Genomic DNA, 16,714 nt, shown 5'->3' with positions numbered 1-16,714 from the left:
TGCAGAAACCATCTCCATTCAGAGACCCACTAGCCCGGTTCCCAAGCGATTGTGAGAGACTGGCAGCATCTAATTACATTACGGGTTGCTATTCCACCAAGTACACTGTTCTGAATCTCTCGAGTCTCCAGCGTGCTAGATTTAGGATCACCAGCTAAATTGAGTCCGGGAGTAAGGTGCTGATGGTGTGGTGAGAGGAGATTGGGCTGCTACGATACTGGAACCGCAAGGGGAATTAAAACGCTGCCAGGCTGCAAGCAATAAAACCTATCAAAGCATCACCGGGGATTTTCTTCTTCACTAGAGCACATATAGAGAAACTCATGTGATACTAATGGCTGATTTTAATGTTCATGTGTAGTGACCGGCTGCAAGTGTACTAAAAAGCTCCATATGTATCTAAAAAGAGATTATGTTTCAGATGATGCTGGTGAAACAGCTATACGTGAACATAAAGAGGGTAAAACGTGTAACTGTCAAGTTTAAAGTGGATCATACATTTAACATGGGAATACTACTGTATGTTGAACTTGATGGAGCCGTCCTGTTTACTCTGTATCTTCTGTGCGTTTCGTTTCTACCCTGTCCTTTTAAGATCACAGTCGTCATATTCACTTCATTGTCAGAATCAAAGGATTACACTAAGTGCCTCTGCGAGTCCCAACCAGCATGAGAAAAATGACATAGCAACAAAGAACTCCTCTGGAGAAAAGCACAGCTCAGAAAGTATTCTTGGATTAGGGAATCTGCAGAGCTGTAATTGTAACAGCACAAGATTCCATGTGTCAGAATGTGTCATGCTGTGTATATGTACTATGTGTTGCTACTTAGAGGGAACCGTGGTGTGTGTGTTTGTCTATGCACATAGCGCAAAGCTCAGGAGGGAAGCACTAAATCAACACAGAAAAAAGGGACAAGATGCAGGGAACATGCAGTTATTTTGCTGCAGAGTTGGGCTCCTATGGACAGATTTAATCACTTCAGTATGTAACGTCTGAGATTTTCTCGGTATAATTAACACGGTTAACATCAGGGAGATGATGTAAAGCGAAATCTGATTAGTGTCAACAACTGCTACAGTACGCACTCGAGAGAAGGTGAATTGTGTGTGTGTGCACATCAAATATCGTAAAAATACTTTGAGCAGTGGATAGCCACTGAGGATAACGGAGTAAAAGCAAACCTTGTAAAAGTTGAGCATCTTCTGGATTTGAAATGAAAAAGGAAGAAACGTATTACTGATTAAATTATAGTTATTTGATAAGAGAACCATTACTATGAGCTATGTTTCATGGTGGGGTTTTAAACGGATACAATTCCAATCCTCCATACGCATGGAAACCTTTTACCTCTAATTGTGCCATCTGCTGCTGCTCGAAAAGATTCTTTATGATCCTGCATTGAGGCTTCACTGGAGATATGCATTAAAAGATCAGGGCAGGGACACTCACCCTGTACTTTGTTATACTCCCAGAATAGCTAACTCTTTGGATGTATGAGGTTTTGCAAGACCCCTAGGCATCTCATTTCAATTTGCTGAGGAACGGAGGATGATTAACTCATATTGCACTATGTGGCCTTTCTAGCTTCCAGTTAACACTCGGACAATTTGGCGAGACAGTATGCCACGAAGCTTTAGCCTTACACTCGACCAAACAAACAATTCATTTTGGTGTTTTACAGCCTCTGTTTAGCGCAGACCAAACCACCTTCATGTCAGCAGAGCACACTCGCAGGAGTGGTTTCAGCACAGACCAGATATGATGAAACAAATCAGAGCTCCAGCTATCATATTGGTGCTATTACTTTCTATAAACCACATGAGACACAAGGGGGGATGTCATTAAGGCTCAGTTTATCTGTCAGACCAATTGGTGAGAACACAACATGCTTTAACTTGGTCACAGAAATCCTGCTTGCCACACAACATGTGATCCACACAAACCAGATGATTCATACTAACACTATTGATAACTTTATACTTGTGAGATTTGCTACTGTTCATCTACACATGTTGACACTTTACTGACGCTAGCCTAACCCAAGCTCTGCAACAACACATTAGTCTTTAATATTGGTGTTCCCACTTTTAGAGATTTAAATAATGGGGATATTTCTAATAAATGTTGAGCTACTCCTAACCTTCAGATGAACCTTTCTCATTTGCATTAACAGTGAGCGAAAATACAAAATGCTTGCAACATCTTCAAAGGATTTAAGTAAATTGGGAGAGGCGCGTTTAGCATAAAAACCGTTGGCAAAACATTCGTTAAAAATCTCACACAAATTGTGTAGTAGAACACAAGTGTCATACATCTAGACGTATGCTCAATTCATCCTAAAAGCATGTATTATTGCTGAAATGTTACCATTCTACATAAACAGTCTCATGTTTGGGCAGGTATCCTAATGGTCTGTGCTTTAAATAGTCATCTTTTGGGAAGAGTATTTCTTTACACTATATCATATTGGTCTCAACGTTTCTGTGTACACACATAAACAGGACAGATAAACCATATTAATGAAGAACACACACTCGGGCCATTGAGGGAATGCCTTCATGCAGTATGAGACTAGGTCATTACTTCAAAAAGGGCCCAGTGGCCTCTCTCTCCAAGTTTAATTACAGTTTTGGCCTCTGCAACCCTCTCATTTCATTTACCTGTCTAATTGCTGTGATGCTAGCAGGAGGCCGCATGATGACACAGCCTCTGCTCTGGTCGCGTTGTTTAGTGTGGAGACGGTCAATTACACAAGGCATCTGTGAAGGGACCGCAGTCCCGCTGTGAAAGACTCATATTCCTCTATGGTACTCCATGCAAATCAGAGTCATGTTATTAACTGCAGTAACTCATTTCTAGACATTTAAAGTTGCAAGCCCGACTTTCATTGCAGAGGTTTTTCTTTTTTTCAATATGCTCAGTTTCCCTTGAGAAGGTAAATAATGAACACTGCAGCCACAAAGGACTATATCCATAATAGTCTCATGAATGCATGTGCTTTAATTAAAGATTACTTCTTAAAAGTTTTAATACCTTTACCTGCGACGACCATTCCCATTAAACTTTCCGGACTCGCTTCGGAAAAAGAACCAATGGTTTTGAACACTAAGCCTATTATATGTAAAGCCTGCTATTGTTATTACTTGACCGATAAGGACACCATAACACCACCCCATCACACTTAATCCCATGGTTTGTGAGCCGAGTGGAAGAGTAGCGGTTTCTCCCAGATCAAAATAAACTATTTTTTCTCCTTCCCTGCTGCTGTTGGATTTATATTTGCTGCTCTCCACCTTCTCTCCACCCGTGCTGGGAGAAAACCTGCTTACGTCCGGCTCCATAGCAAATGTGATGAATGCTGCCCTTTACTTGTGTTATACAGCATATAGTGGAATTTAAAAGGTGGCGTAAAACCATTATTTGTATATAAAGATTCTAACAGAAGCATCTAGGCCCAGATTTGCTGCTACAACTGAGACAAAGATGTGTCAGGCACATTTTCCCAGCTTCCCCATGCTATGAAGAAGCCTGTGAATCCACTTGATGAATACACAGAGACAGTGACAAAAGATGATGGTCCAAAGGGAGACACAAGAGAACAACGAAAGCTCTTGGTACGTTGTTAAATCGGTCCATCTGAACTGTCACAAAACCCCAAAAGGCAGTCACAAAATCCACAGTTTGTGTTTTTAAAGCCAACATCTGTCCTGCCATGAACAATAGGGACACATACACTTGATGTTGGTTGCCAAGAGAGACAGACTGCAAATGCACTAAAAGGGAGGAACAGAAAAAACCCAAAACCACAACTCTCCAGAAAGCTCCTCCACACATCACACCACTGCCTGTCTGCAACAGCCTGCACGCTCCAGGCCACTTGCATGAGTTGAAATGTTGGAGTGAAGTGAATGGAAAATGGAACTAGAAATGTGATATTTCATATACCTAAGTGCACAATTTAGCTGCACTTCTGAAGCCTTCCTCCCAGGCTGTGTCAATGTTCAACTAGATCTACCAATCTAACAAGTTGTGTAGTAATAGTTGGAGTCAGTGTACCAATCCTGACAATAGAGATGGATTTGTACCGAACCTTAAAAGGTAATTCAGCCATGGGGGTATTGTGGATACAAAGAATGCATGGGTCACAACAAGTACACTCAATTGTGATAAATAGTCCATTTAACAACCTTGACTCAATACAAAATCTGCCAAATAAGTCCAAAGCTGGTTTAAATCTCTTTAGGAAATATCTTAGGTTGAGTGCAAAGCTATTTTCTAAACCTTGTTTTGATTAAAGATCTTTCTTGAGTGATGACAACTTCAAGATTAAAAATATGACAAATATGGGGGTATGGAGTTAAAAAAGAAATGAACTAACCAGCTCTCACACTGCTCACAATTTCTCATTGAGTTTATGGGCTCTAGGCTATATTAGTTTGCTACTAACTTAAAACATATCCAAATCCCAAACTTAAATGTCAGCTGAATTGTGGGAAATGTAGGCGGAAGGCTGTGACAGGGAAGAAGAATGTGGAGATTATAAAAAAACAATATTGCTGGTTGAGTTGCATCCATTTTAGTCAATTGTTAGTTTCACCATGTTAGAGTGCAGTTCTAAATTGGTGCAGTAATCTGGATGCTGACAATTGTTTTTCTTTCCACACTTCCTACTTCAAGTCTCCTTTACTGAGTCCATTTAACAGTAATCGAGAACTACTTCATTAATAGATGCAGACTTTTATTCACTGTGGAGAGCAACATTAGCATGCAACTTTCTTAGCGCAGTCTAAAGCTATTACAGTAAGACCTCTGACCGTCTCTATTTACTGTAAACCTTTTTTTCTCTCCCTCTGTAACACTCAAGTTCAACAGAATTTATAAATGAGACGTTGAAGAATGCATATTGGCCTCAGAGTGCAAACAAACACATGGACTCACACCGAGAAACACAAGCACAATCAATCTCCATTAATCACAAGCCCACAGTTTTGATCATGTACAGAAAACAAGATTATACAGTATGCACCACAGGGATTTAGATAATTGTCTCCATGGCAACTCCGCACTGTCAAATGTCCACACCTGCCAAACTGTGATTCTACCCAGCATGCCTCTGGGCTGGAAATCCACCTGTCCACTTCGTTTCATCATAAAAATACACAAGCTGTAGTCTTGACAAGCCACTGGACCTGAGGAGGGTGTACCCACTCTCACACACACACACGCACACACACGCTCACTCTCACACACACACAACACATCTCAGGCATGGATAATTGCACATGCATCAATGTACACACAGACTTGCCCGGAACGAATGAAACATGAAAACTGGCAGCACGTAAAATTCACAGCATGTTCTCCTGAAAGCCTGGCAGATTTGTTTGTCTCAACCTTTATTCAAACAGGCGAGCAAAGCATATTCTAGTGTCCAGCAGAGTGAGACTCTTCTGGTTACAAAAAACAATGGCAGATTGTGAAGAAGTTTATAAGACAATGACCCTACTTCTCACTTGATGTATTAGCTTGCTAGTTGCAAGTCTTTTTTTAAAACAACATGTGGTCCTTGTATGTTGAAAGTTAGGGTTGCATTCAAAATAATTAAGCGTATCATTTACATTGTGTTTGACAGGTCATTGTGGCGCAGTGCTAGTAGCAAAACGTAAGGTTTCAAAGTCCATTTCTATAATAAAAGCTATTTTTTCTCAATTAAAGCAACACTGATGATACATTTTGACCAAAGGAAAGAATATAAACTTCATTGTTATGGCTTATTGAAATAAACTCTGACCTGAAAAGCTACACATATTGCAGCTACAATAATATAACCCTACCGTAGGGCCAACTTTTGTGATATTTCACCATTCCCACTACAAGGACTTAGATGAACTAAACATCGTATTTGCCAAGCCTAGACTCACAACACTGGACACACACGCACATGCACAGATCAGATCCCATTAGATCACACCACAAAGGAGTCCAGGCTCCTTCCATCTGCTTCAGTGGGGCAAAGCTTTCCACTGGTTGGCCCGCAAACACGGAGCGTTCTCCTCCAGGAGCCGTAATGGAGGCCGATGGGTGTCACAGCAGATGACAAGGCCAATGTGCTAAGGCAAATGAGTATTCGCCCTCTGATGCTAACTTAAGCAGTGGGACTAACCGCATGGTTGTGCATGAGCAAATCTATCTGTATTTCGGTAGGTGTCGGGAGTATGGACATCTTACATTACATAATAAGAGTAAGCAAAAATAAGAATTAGGTGACAACAGCAAGTAGAGACAACTAGAGAAATAAAAAGGTGAGAGAGGCATAGAAATGATCAAAAAAAGAAAACGTAAGACTTGTTCAGTAAGTTGCTGAGATGCAACCAAAGAAAAAGCAATCATGAAAACATTATAAGTTTAGGCGATCCTTGCAGGCCCCCACTGTAATGCGCAATAAAATAGCAGCTTTAGATGCTCTGAATCAATACAATCTGCCAGCTCCTGCTCTTTCTCCGTCCCCAAGGGCCACACATTATGAAAAACATTACATAAAAGCCAAATATTACTGCTGGGATGCAGTCAGTCACCTATAAAAACAAATATCCACACACACACCAGGTATAAAGCTCAAAAAGCTCAGTCATTGTCTAGCAGAATCTCCTGGTTCATCTTTGCACAGGGAGAATTATTAACAAACTCATTGAATTAACTGTTCTCTATGGTTGTATTGTGGCAGTTTCTTATCCCTCGCGCGATCAATATTAATCAGAGATGTGAATTATCCCTGCAATTCAAGGCAATTAATTTGTTTTGTTTTCTCTTCCCCCCTTATCCTCCTGCAACCCCAACCCCAATCTATTCCCAATGAGGCCCCATCCTTTCACTTAACTTGCCAAAAGGCTTAATTAATTGTAGAGAGCGAGTCTATAGGGCCGGGCTTTTTTTGTTTCCTGTTGATTTTCTTTTAGCCTTAGCCTCTGCCAAGCCCAGTCATGCTTATAGAGCGCCCAAAACAAAATGGCTCTCACTGCAAATATTGACACAGTCACCCGGGGCCGAGCCAAACGAATGCTGCCCCACTGACAGAGGCATCTGCGACTCCAAATGGAGCGTGGCAGAGCATACGAAGTAGGAGGGCACCATGTATGACGCTGAGGAGGGCAGAAGAGCAAAGTACTTGCCCTTTGGTAATATTTCACCTATGATCCCTTTTACGTCTCCATATTATTTCCCTACTAAGACATTTTAGCATGATGGTGTATTATTCACTCTGAAACCCAGACCTTCCATAGTTCATTTAGGTCTGTCAGGATAATTACTTTTTTGGTCGGATATATTGAACGCCCAAAAAATTGCAATAAACTAAATGTTATTGTAATTTTGAGGCCATGTTTTGCCACTGAGGATAGCAAGATAATGCATTTCAACGAGAAGTAAACTTGTATTTCTAAAGTATATCCAGACATTGGAACTGAAAATGAATAAATCATTGATAAAATAAAACCAGAAAATAGACTCATGGGCCCTTTCAACCAAATATGTGCAATGTCTGCTGTGCCCAAGTCTTTCAACGATAAGCCCTGCTACTTAATATGGCACCATGTTTGGCAAAAATATTGGTAACCTTTTATGGAAACATGTAAAACATAATCGGACCATGGTCATGTAACATAACATATTTCATTTGAAAGGCATAATCTCATTATCTTTTCTTCTATTTTTCCTCTTCTTGCAAAGCCGTGGCCAAATTAAAAGGACAAATCATGAAACCACTGAAGCCATTAGGATAAAATCTTAACAAGGAACACTACAATGTATACATATCTAAAGAATAAAAGAAAGAAAAAGATATGATAAGGAGGAATGGAGAGCAGGAAGCTTGTTAGTTAAGGCCAGTGAAGGGGAGTGTGTGTGTTTGTGTGTGTAAGGGGGTGTCAGAGGAACAATGGCCCAGCCAGGGTGCAGCGATCCAGGCAAGACCGAGCTGTCGCATGGCCCCTACTCCATATGCACTCTTTAGACAGCAGGCACACACACACACACACACACACACACAAACATGTGCCACTACCCCTTTGAGCACTGTACGCTTTTGCCCATCAGTGTTGCTAGAGTGAAAATGGGATGTGAAATAGAGAGATAGGTGAGACGGGTGTACAGCATGTGTGTGAGAGAGAGGGAGGAAGGTTTTGCATTGCCACCATTAGTGCATGACATGTGGGCGGATATTGAAGATGTTATTCGTATCACATTTACAGGCCTAATAAAACTGCCACAGATCTGGGTGCTTTCCATACATCTTCAGCTGATATGTGTCACACCATCATTTGCTTTGCCAACAGCTGAACAGATGATCATTCATTGATGAAACAGTCATTACACGCAGACTCATTTCTCAGTCCTATTTAACCTTCCTGCATGCTTTGGTCAAAAGTTACCCATTTTATTTGTTTATTATGTTTTTTTTCAGGTCTCATTCACATTCAAATCTGAAATGTTTCAAATCATGTGAATGACGTTTATATTACATTTAAGGCAGGACTTTTCACAACCAGATACAGCTATGCATTTATGCTACATTCATATCCGACACCTGCATGGGATCCAAAAAAGATACACCTCTACACCTCAATAAAGAAAATACTTCATTTATCTACATGACATCTTGCAATGTTGATCAGCTTTCAAACAACCTTGTAGTACCATCTGAGCAGTAAGCATCTGAATGTAACACATCACTTGATATCATTCAGAAAATCCTGCTTGGAATCACAAGGAGCTCCCTGAAAAGAGGCTCTAGCTAAAAGGAGATCTCTGGAGGTAGCCAGGGACACATGGCCTCGGCCAGATTGTCAAAGAGCACGCCAAGCAGAGGGCTTTGCTTCTGGAACCACTCCAAGCAAAACAAAAGAAACCACAAACAGAAAGATGGCAGCTATGCTCCCTCAGAAATATCACAACTGGTATCATTGGTATTGCCATAGAACTGTATATTCAACAAGCTAATGAAGTTTGTTGTCTAGAATAATGTATAGATTTATTATTGACCGCATTCATACAAAATGATTGTTATAAAAATATTTCCTTTCCATATTTATGAGCTTTGGCCAGAAAGACAATACATAGATGTCAATATGATATCAATGATAAGTTGTGGACCACTCGTATCTAGTAGTTGAAGGTCTAATACTTGAACCGTCAGGAACAATCACAAACAAATGTTTTACAAATAACAGAAAAGCAAATTTTCTCAATAGCCACTTTAAGTACTTTGCCGTACTTAGTGCCCAGCACTTAGTGCCAGCACTTAGTACCCCCATGGAACACCATGGAACAACTTCACGGCGTATACTGCCACCCGAAGTCCCCCGGCCGGAAGTCCCCGGAGTTGGGGACTGGCTTAAGTAGAAGCTGCTGGGACTCCCAGCAGCTACCGCTCACCGCTCCCATGTTTTTTTTTGTGTTGCCGTTGGTGCGTGGGGCTAATGCTAATAATGCTAATGCCAGCAAATACAATGGCGGCTTCACAAAACTTTTCAGAGTTTTACGGGGCGTGGTTGGCAATTCGCCCAGCCAATCGAAATTGGTACTTTTTTCTCCCCAGGAAAGTACCACCTCTCTAGCAGGCACTACAAATGGGGGTAAAAGTTCTCGGAACTAAGTTCTCTTTTTGGTGTGAACGCAATATTCCAGGCACTAACGGAACTAAACAGGAAAAGTACGGGTAAAAGTACTCCGGTGTGAACACGCCTAATGATCCCTGATAATATCTGGCCATATGGGTTTCACGGTGATAATTGACCAGGTTTAGGGTTATCCATCCCATATCCAATAGAGCTAATGAAGTATTGTTCGAAAAATAGTTAAAAAGCATTGAACACCAACCCTTTTTTTTAATAGAACAATTACCTGCCTTCATAACCCATGGAGCACGCTGTCAACAGGCACCCAAATAGTGTTGCTCTAAAAAAATGATTGTGATAAATCTCTTAAAGGTAAATTGTGTCACATTCTGTAGAATAGCCATAATAAATCCAGATTATATGTAGCTGTCCTGTAGTTGCATAACCAAGAGCAGAACCATTTTATCTGGAAGGAAGAAAAAAAGATCATACCACCGCAGATTTGCAAAGCGACGTTCTGTGAGCAAATTAGTCCCTGCTTTGCATGTTCTCAGGATGAATCTGATACAGATCCTCTGAGTGGAAACCATTAGCAATTATACTATGTTAGACTGAGAGACTTACTGAACCAATGGCCCTCTCCCACCCCCTGTCCTCTACACAGCGGTGTTAAAAAGGAGCCTTCTCTCACATCAAACTCATCAGCCATCATCCAAGCTTTGCTCATCTCTGCTAAAAGGGGACACGGCCCTGCCGGCTCCATTAGATCCGACAGCAGCCCGGAGAAATAAAACAAACGAGGTTATTCACTGCGTCTAAAAAAAAATAAAAGGAGTGGAAATATGATGGTTATTCACTGCTCACAGTCAGGGAGGAGACATGGCTGCACAGAGAGCTCTATAAAGGAATAGTCACGGTTGCTTTAATGATGTAGGGTAAACATGAATAGTGTTTTTGTGACTTTCTTAATAAGCCATCACATGCTTTCTTTTTAGAACATGATTAACACTACAGGCTAAATCTGACCTGCTAATTCAAATCCTAAATGGTGCAAAGAGACAGTCACTGCTCATGAATCAGTGTCCCTGTCAAAGAGCCTACACCAGTTCACCCACGGGCTGCTGTAGCAGAGCTTGACTCAGTGGTGGAATAAGTGGGATGAAGAAGGAAATTGTGAAACATGCCACATATGGCTATATGGGGAATACAATAATCGAGGTTGCCTCTGCCATGTGTGTCACTTCCCATTGTTAAAGTGGTTTGATAGTAGGGAGTTTGTTTTGAGATGCGTGCGGAGGAAGCGCACACACTAAGCTCAACAGATGGGTGGAGGAAGAGAGACAGAGGACGCTCGGAGGCTCCTTTGCACTCCCGTTGTCATGCCGGTTCATCGTCACAGGAGCAACCTGATCGCCAGCGTTTGAGGAGCAGTTTTTCTTAGACTCTCGATAAACCCCCCCACATACTTATGAATCTACTAAAAATAACTCCGAAAAGGCTGGGAGCAGGTACCAAGAGGCGGCACTGCGGCAGACGCACTCCACAGCCAGAGGCTCCCGCTAATAAACCGGACCTCAGTGCGTGATCAGGTAGCTTTCAAAGGGCTTTCTGTTACGTCGTGAGATGCCAGTACGGATGTAAATCAAGCAGCCCCCTCTTTCAATCTCCACTGCACACTCACTGGCGTCTTTGGTACATCCTGGCTCTTTAGCATTCATCGGCAGAAGGCACCCACTCACCCAGGCGCACAGGCGGGAAGAAACATTGCAAAAAGCACTCTGACCAAATGTTACAGATATACGTGAAGAAGGCATTCTGCCGACCAGAATCATTTCCTGGCAGTGTTGAAAAGGCTTAAGTGCGGGTGGAGCAGCTCTGATTCAGAAATGTAATTCTAAACTCAAAATGGCATCGTGGCAAACCCCCAAACGAGGGAAGAGAACACCATCATTGTGTGTGCGTGTGTGTGTGTGTGTGTGTGTGTGTTAGGGGGCGGCGGACATGAGCATGTGAATGTGTTGAGAGAGACGAGTCAGTAAAGGTGGAAATAAAAGTGTTTGAGCAGTCTATGTGTGCACAATGTGCAGTGTGTGTGTGTGTGTCTTATTGGCCACTGCGCAAAGTTACAGGTCTGCCAGCGGCTTTAGAGGCAACCATACAGCTGCCTGTGTCTCCCACTGAGAGATTCAGCATGCAGGGGGCTACTGCTGTCCACCTGTGCTCGACTAATGGGCTGTAATTCAGCTGCTGAGATTTATTTGGGGATTTTCTGTGACTGGTACTTCCGTAGCCTACAGGTTCACAGATATCTCATCCCCGCGGATAACTGCCGATACACTTCAGTCTTGAAACAGCGAAACTAGGGGAAATTATGGTCCAATTCCCCCTTCAATCTATGCGTCATATAATCTGGATTTCATTGATACACTGATCTTTTCACAGGGATGTCATTAATCAAATACATAAACCGGCAGGCTGCATTTTGGCGCAAAGACTCAGTCAAACGGTTCTACAGAGATGTTGAGTTAAAAAGACGAAATGCATTACCTGATCGCTGTCAGCAGTAGTTATTTGAAGCGAAGGATATTCCCCGATCGGTTCCGTGGATACAAATTAAGTTTCCCATCCATGGCACGTCTCAGATGGAGAGGGAGACTATCATTCATTCACCCTCGCTGCTGCGCGGATTCTTCTCCCCACAAATGTTCTCTGCGAGGCATCCCACTTCTGCGTCTCCAAAAAAAAACAAGTGTAAAAAAATAAATAAATGAAAATAAGGAACGATCGCTAAGGACATGAAATCATAAAGTAGCCATAGATCAAACGAGAAAACGGAACAGAAAAACGCAAAAATAAAAAGGCAAGGCGAGGAAATTAAAAGAACAAGACACGTCGCTTTTGTAGATGTCCAGTTTTGTTCAAAAAATAAATCCACGTCATATAATCTCCATGGTTTTGCGCATATAGACACGCTGTATAATCCAATGCAATGAGAGGAGCCACTCACAGGCAGCAGCACCGCAGCAGCAGGGGCTGAGTGGGATAACGGATTTTTTTTCTACTGATGCCCGGTACTCCAAGTCCAAGGCAGCTCTTCATTTGAAGCAGAGGTTGTAACAGAGACAACAAGGGAGGTAAAAGGAACATATATATTCAGAAATTAAAAAAATCTTACTCCGTTTATTCTGTCCTCTTCCCTGTCATATGGCGAAATGTGTCTGTGGCTCTCGCCTGCTCTGGTATTTGGGATGTGTTTCCACAGGCAGCGGCTCACAGTCGGGCATCTGGCTCCCCTGCAGTCGCTTCACAAGCGGAGGACAGAGATGCGCGCCCTCGCTGCCCTCCGCCAGGGATCCGTCAGGCGCGTTCACAACGAAACTCTTCCTCCACTAACATCACCCGTAGTGACGTCAGCACTTGCAGTTTCCAAATACAGCAAGATCACATGCAAAGTATACTATCCACTTTTCAACCTATATGGACCACGTTTTCCTGTTTGTCTGTCATCAGTCTAGGCTACTTCCAAAGTATTTATCATGTAATAGTTGGTTTAATAGAGCAAATAAAAGGCTTAACATTTTATTCAAACCCTATTTTAAGGAATTAGCATCCAATTTACACATCTTTAGATAGTAAATTAAAAAAATATAGTGTTTTACGATACAAACAGTACGTTCCTGTCAGCTCTTCTGGGCCTCTACCATAAATATTATCAAATGTAGAAAATATTTGACTCCATTTAGACTTTTCATATTAACCCTGCATTAAGCTAAAAAACCAATTCCTAAAAATAATAAATAAAAACATGCAATTATGGAATTGTTTTCATGGCTTCAGATTTCGTGCTTATATAACATTCTCTAACAGATAATGTGATGAGTGTTAAGGTGCATTGCTGCATATATTGTAGTATGGATGAGTTCAAGTGCGGGTCATTATTCAGCTCAAGAGCTTCTTTTGAAGGATTGAAGATTAACAACAGTCTATATTTTCCTCCTTCATTTATTCTGCACCCTACAAATCCATCCATTGTAATCACAATTACTGTTATTAAATGACTTTTATAATTTGATTTGTATACTCCTTTGACCTCAGAAGATAAACAATTTTTCTTTTTATGAGCAGACAATAGGCGCTACATTTGCAGTCAAAGACAGAGGAACACTGTGTGATTACATGAAATGAAGTCTGTCTCTGAAGTTCCAAAGTGGACCCTATTACTTTCACAACACAGATTTGAAAAATTGCTTCGCATGGGACTCAGGGAACACGGCGGCAGATGATACAGAGAAAAAATAAGCTATCAGGGACTGTGTGTGCCAGATAACAGCGTGTCAGATCCCGACTTTTAACTATGAAACACGCAGGAACTGCATGTACATAAAAATGACTTAAAAAGTGAGGAAACTTTTTTCATTCCTGCACATTATGTAACTTATTACATGGCTAGATTTCTTTGAGTTTTCACATATTTAATTAAATCTAAATAGACTTTGGTTTAAATATTTGTTGTTTTTTGTAACTTGTTTAGGTTTAAGAATTTGCTACTTACTGACTGACTATGACCAAACGACTCTGCACAAAAAGAGTATGGTGTACAAAAGATAACTAGGGATGGTAAGCAGATGTGCAAATTATGATTTTTTTTCAATGTATTCTACTGTACAGCTCTTGTTAGCGACTTTCTATGAGAAATTTGCAATTTGCCTCAAAGGATTCAAATGTGTGGCTTCCCAAATTGGACCAAATGAAAGCACAAAACAGATCAAAAGGGAGAATGTCTGTAATAATCATTTATTAAGATTAGAATATGCCATCACAAGGAATCGTGGCACATGTATTGATAAAAAGTTCTCCACACCTTTAATTGACTTGTGGAATCACTCAAACATAACATGCTCACTTCTTTATACATCAACCAGTTGGCAAGACAACATTTGAGATATTTCTTTTTTTATCAACTAAAACAGCCTATTTTGCAACCTTTTTGGCACACTCAGAATAATCACATTGTCAGAACTATTCATGTTTCCCTGTGCTATTACAACGGGGAAGGTTGACAGGAGCTAAAAGCATACCTCTACAATGAAAGTAAATCGAGCAGTCGATCCACAGCTGGATGCTCGATATGGTCTAATAGTCCTACAGCACAATGCTCCAAATCATTTCTATTAGGCTACAGTCATTCATATGGGAAACTCTAAAGATAATACATAAAGAGTGTTCCACTTACTTAATTGGACTCATGCTGAACCTATTTCTTGGACTAAATGGACCTGTGCCCGTCAAGAAGCTAATGTTTTTGCTCTAATTGCCAACAGAATTGAGGGAGAAATACTATTGGTCCTATTTTCTACAAAATGTGGAAGAGTGTAGCATGGGTCATGGAAAACCCCATTCATTTCATTCAGGGAATCATACAAACAATATGTTTTACTTTCACTAACATGAACAGATCTCACATGAATGGCCTGTTCATTTACAACAACTCGGAAACAGCCATCAATGGCTTGCTCAAAGGCTCTAGACAATACAACACATGTTCAGCATAGTGTCCATGTGTCCACATTGCAACTTAAAGCTCACAAAAACACAGAAGTCGGAAGAACAACGGAAACATGACCATACAAAGAGCACACGCATGCACCATTGGCCTTGATGCATGTCTGCCCACTGCCACTCTAATTTTATATAAGGCCTAAAATATTCATATTAAAGTCAGTCTTGAGAACCATTACTGTTGTGTGTCTGTGAAACCATCTAACACATTGGAATAACTGTAATGTTGGGCTTTATGAATGACTGACTGTTCTCCTTATGCTTCCTGGTTATACTGGCTACCTTCTGTTACTCAAAATAAACAGTGAAAGGGAAGCTAAAGTAGTGACATAAGAACTGGATGGAATGTGGAGTATGCCAAGTTGGTAGTGATTTCAGCACAATGGTGAGCTCCTAGAAGCTTAGAGATCATGGTTTTAGTGAGAAACACACACAGACAGAGGAGTTCTCTCGCACACAAAACCCTCTGAAGATTTCAGCACCACGGAGAGCTCCATCAGTATCTCAGAGAGAATAGAAGGTGATTTGGAGCCGATTTACACAGATTTGGCAACAAGATGGACCGAAAGACCGTCAGACACACACACACACACACACACACACACACACACACACACACACACACACACACACACACACACACACACACACACACTTGTTAAAGTTAGTTTCAGGACAGCACAGATATTGAGAGCTTCTTTGTAATTTATATTGATGAGATTTTTGTAGTTCTGCACTATACATTTTCCCCTTGAAACCAAAGCAGAAAATAAACAAAGCTTATTAAGAACTCCATTCGATAATAATATCCGTTCATGCTTTTCTCGCATTTCAGAGATGTAAGCTCTTCTGCACAAACACAGCATCTCTTTGCTCATGTTTAATGAAAACAAGTCAAACCTTGAACATTGTCACAGACTCAACAGCATATGAAAAAAATCTATTATTTCCCCGAGTTTCACTAACCATGATTGCAAGAAAACAACCTTTTTCTAGAACCCTACACTTTCTCAGCACCGAGCCTGCTCCTGTGCATGGTGGCCATGCTTCACAAAGCAGCTAGGTCAAGCTTTGTATTGTCCGTGCAGCTGCATAACAGATATGGTGTGTAGGATGTACAGTATGTACACTTCAGCACAAGTCAATGAGGCAGCTTGACCTGATTAGAACACATCTGCTGTGGCCAGAGGGAGTGCTCCTGTACAAACACTATAGGAAGAACTAGTGGAATAAATCATCAAAGCAGATAACAACCTCAATGAGGTTATAAGATGAAGAGGAGGAATCATCACTTTGGGGTAAACTGTAACTATCTTTTTTTGCTGCTTGATATGTATCTGTCCAAACAAACACATCTAATCCCACTGTCCATGTGCTGCTTCTAGTGCCGTGCGCTTTGCCTTTAGGTGTTGCTGTTTGCATATTTTCTAAAGAACCCTTTATCCAAACAACTTCAACGTAACACTCGACCCTGCACTTCATTGTGTCCTTAGCAATAAACCTGTCAAGTGTAAAGTAGATCCAATGGACGGTTGTTGAGAA

The 16,714-nt window shown here is 41.2% G+C and overlaps 1 protein-coding gene across 1 annotated transcript in view; it reads right to left on the bottom strand.

The window, feature by feature from the left end:
• The window catches only part of adgrb2 (adhesion G protein-coupled receptor B2), a 205,936-nt gene extending 193,481 nt beyond the window's left edge, over positions 1 to 12,455 (bottom strand). Inside the window, exon 1 of the mRNA XM_034124811.1 lies at positions 12,161 to 12,455. The gene's annotated coding sequence lies outside the window, so the exon portion shown is untranslated. The remainder of the gene's footprint in view (positions 1 to 12,160) is intronic.
• Positions 12,456 to 16,714: the final 4,259 nt, after the last annotated feature.

This window comes from Trematomus bernacchii, unplaced genomic scaffold (genome assembly GCF_902827165.1).
Source record: "Trematomus bernacchii unplaced genomic scaffold, fTreBer1.1, whole genome shotgun sequence".
In the NCBI taxonomy this organism is placed as follows: Eukaryota; Metazoa; Chordata; class Actinopteri; order Perciformes; family Nototheniidae; genus Trematomus; species Trematomus bernacchii.
This window is presented reverse-complemented; position numbering and strand designations above follow the sequence as displayed.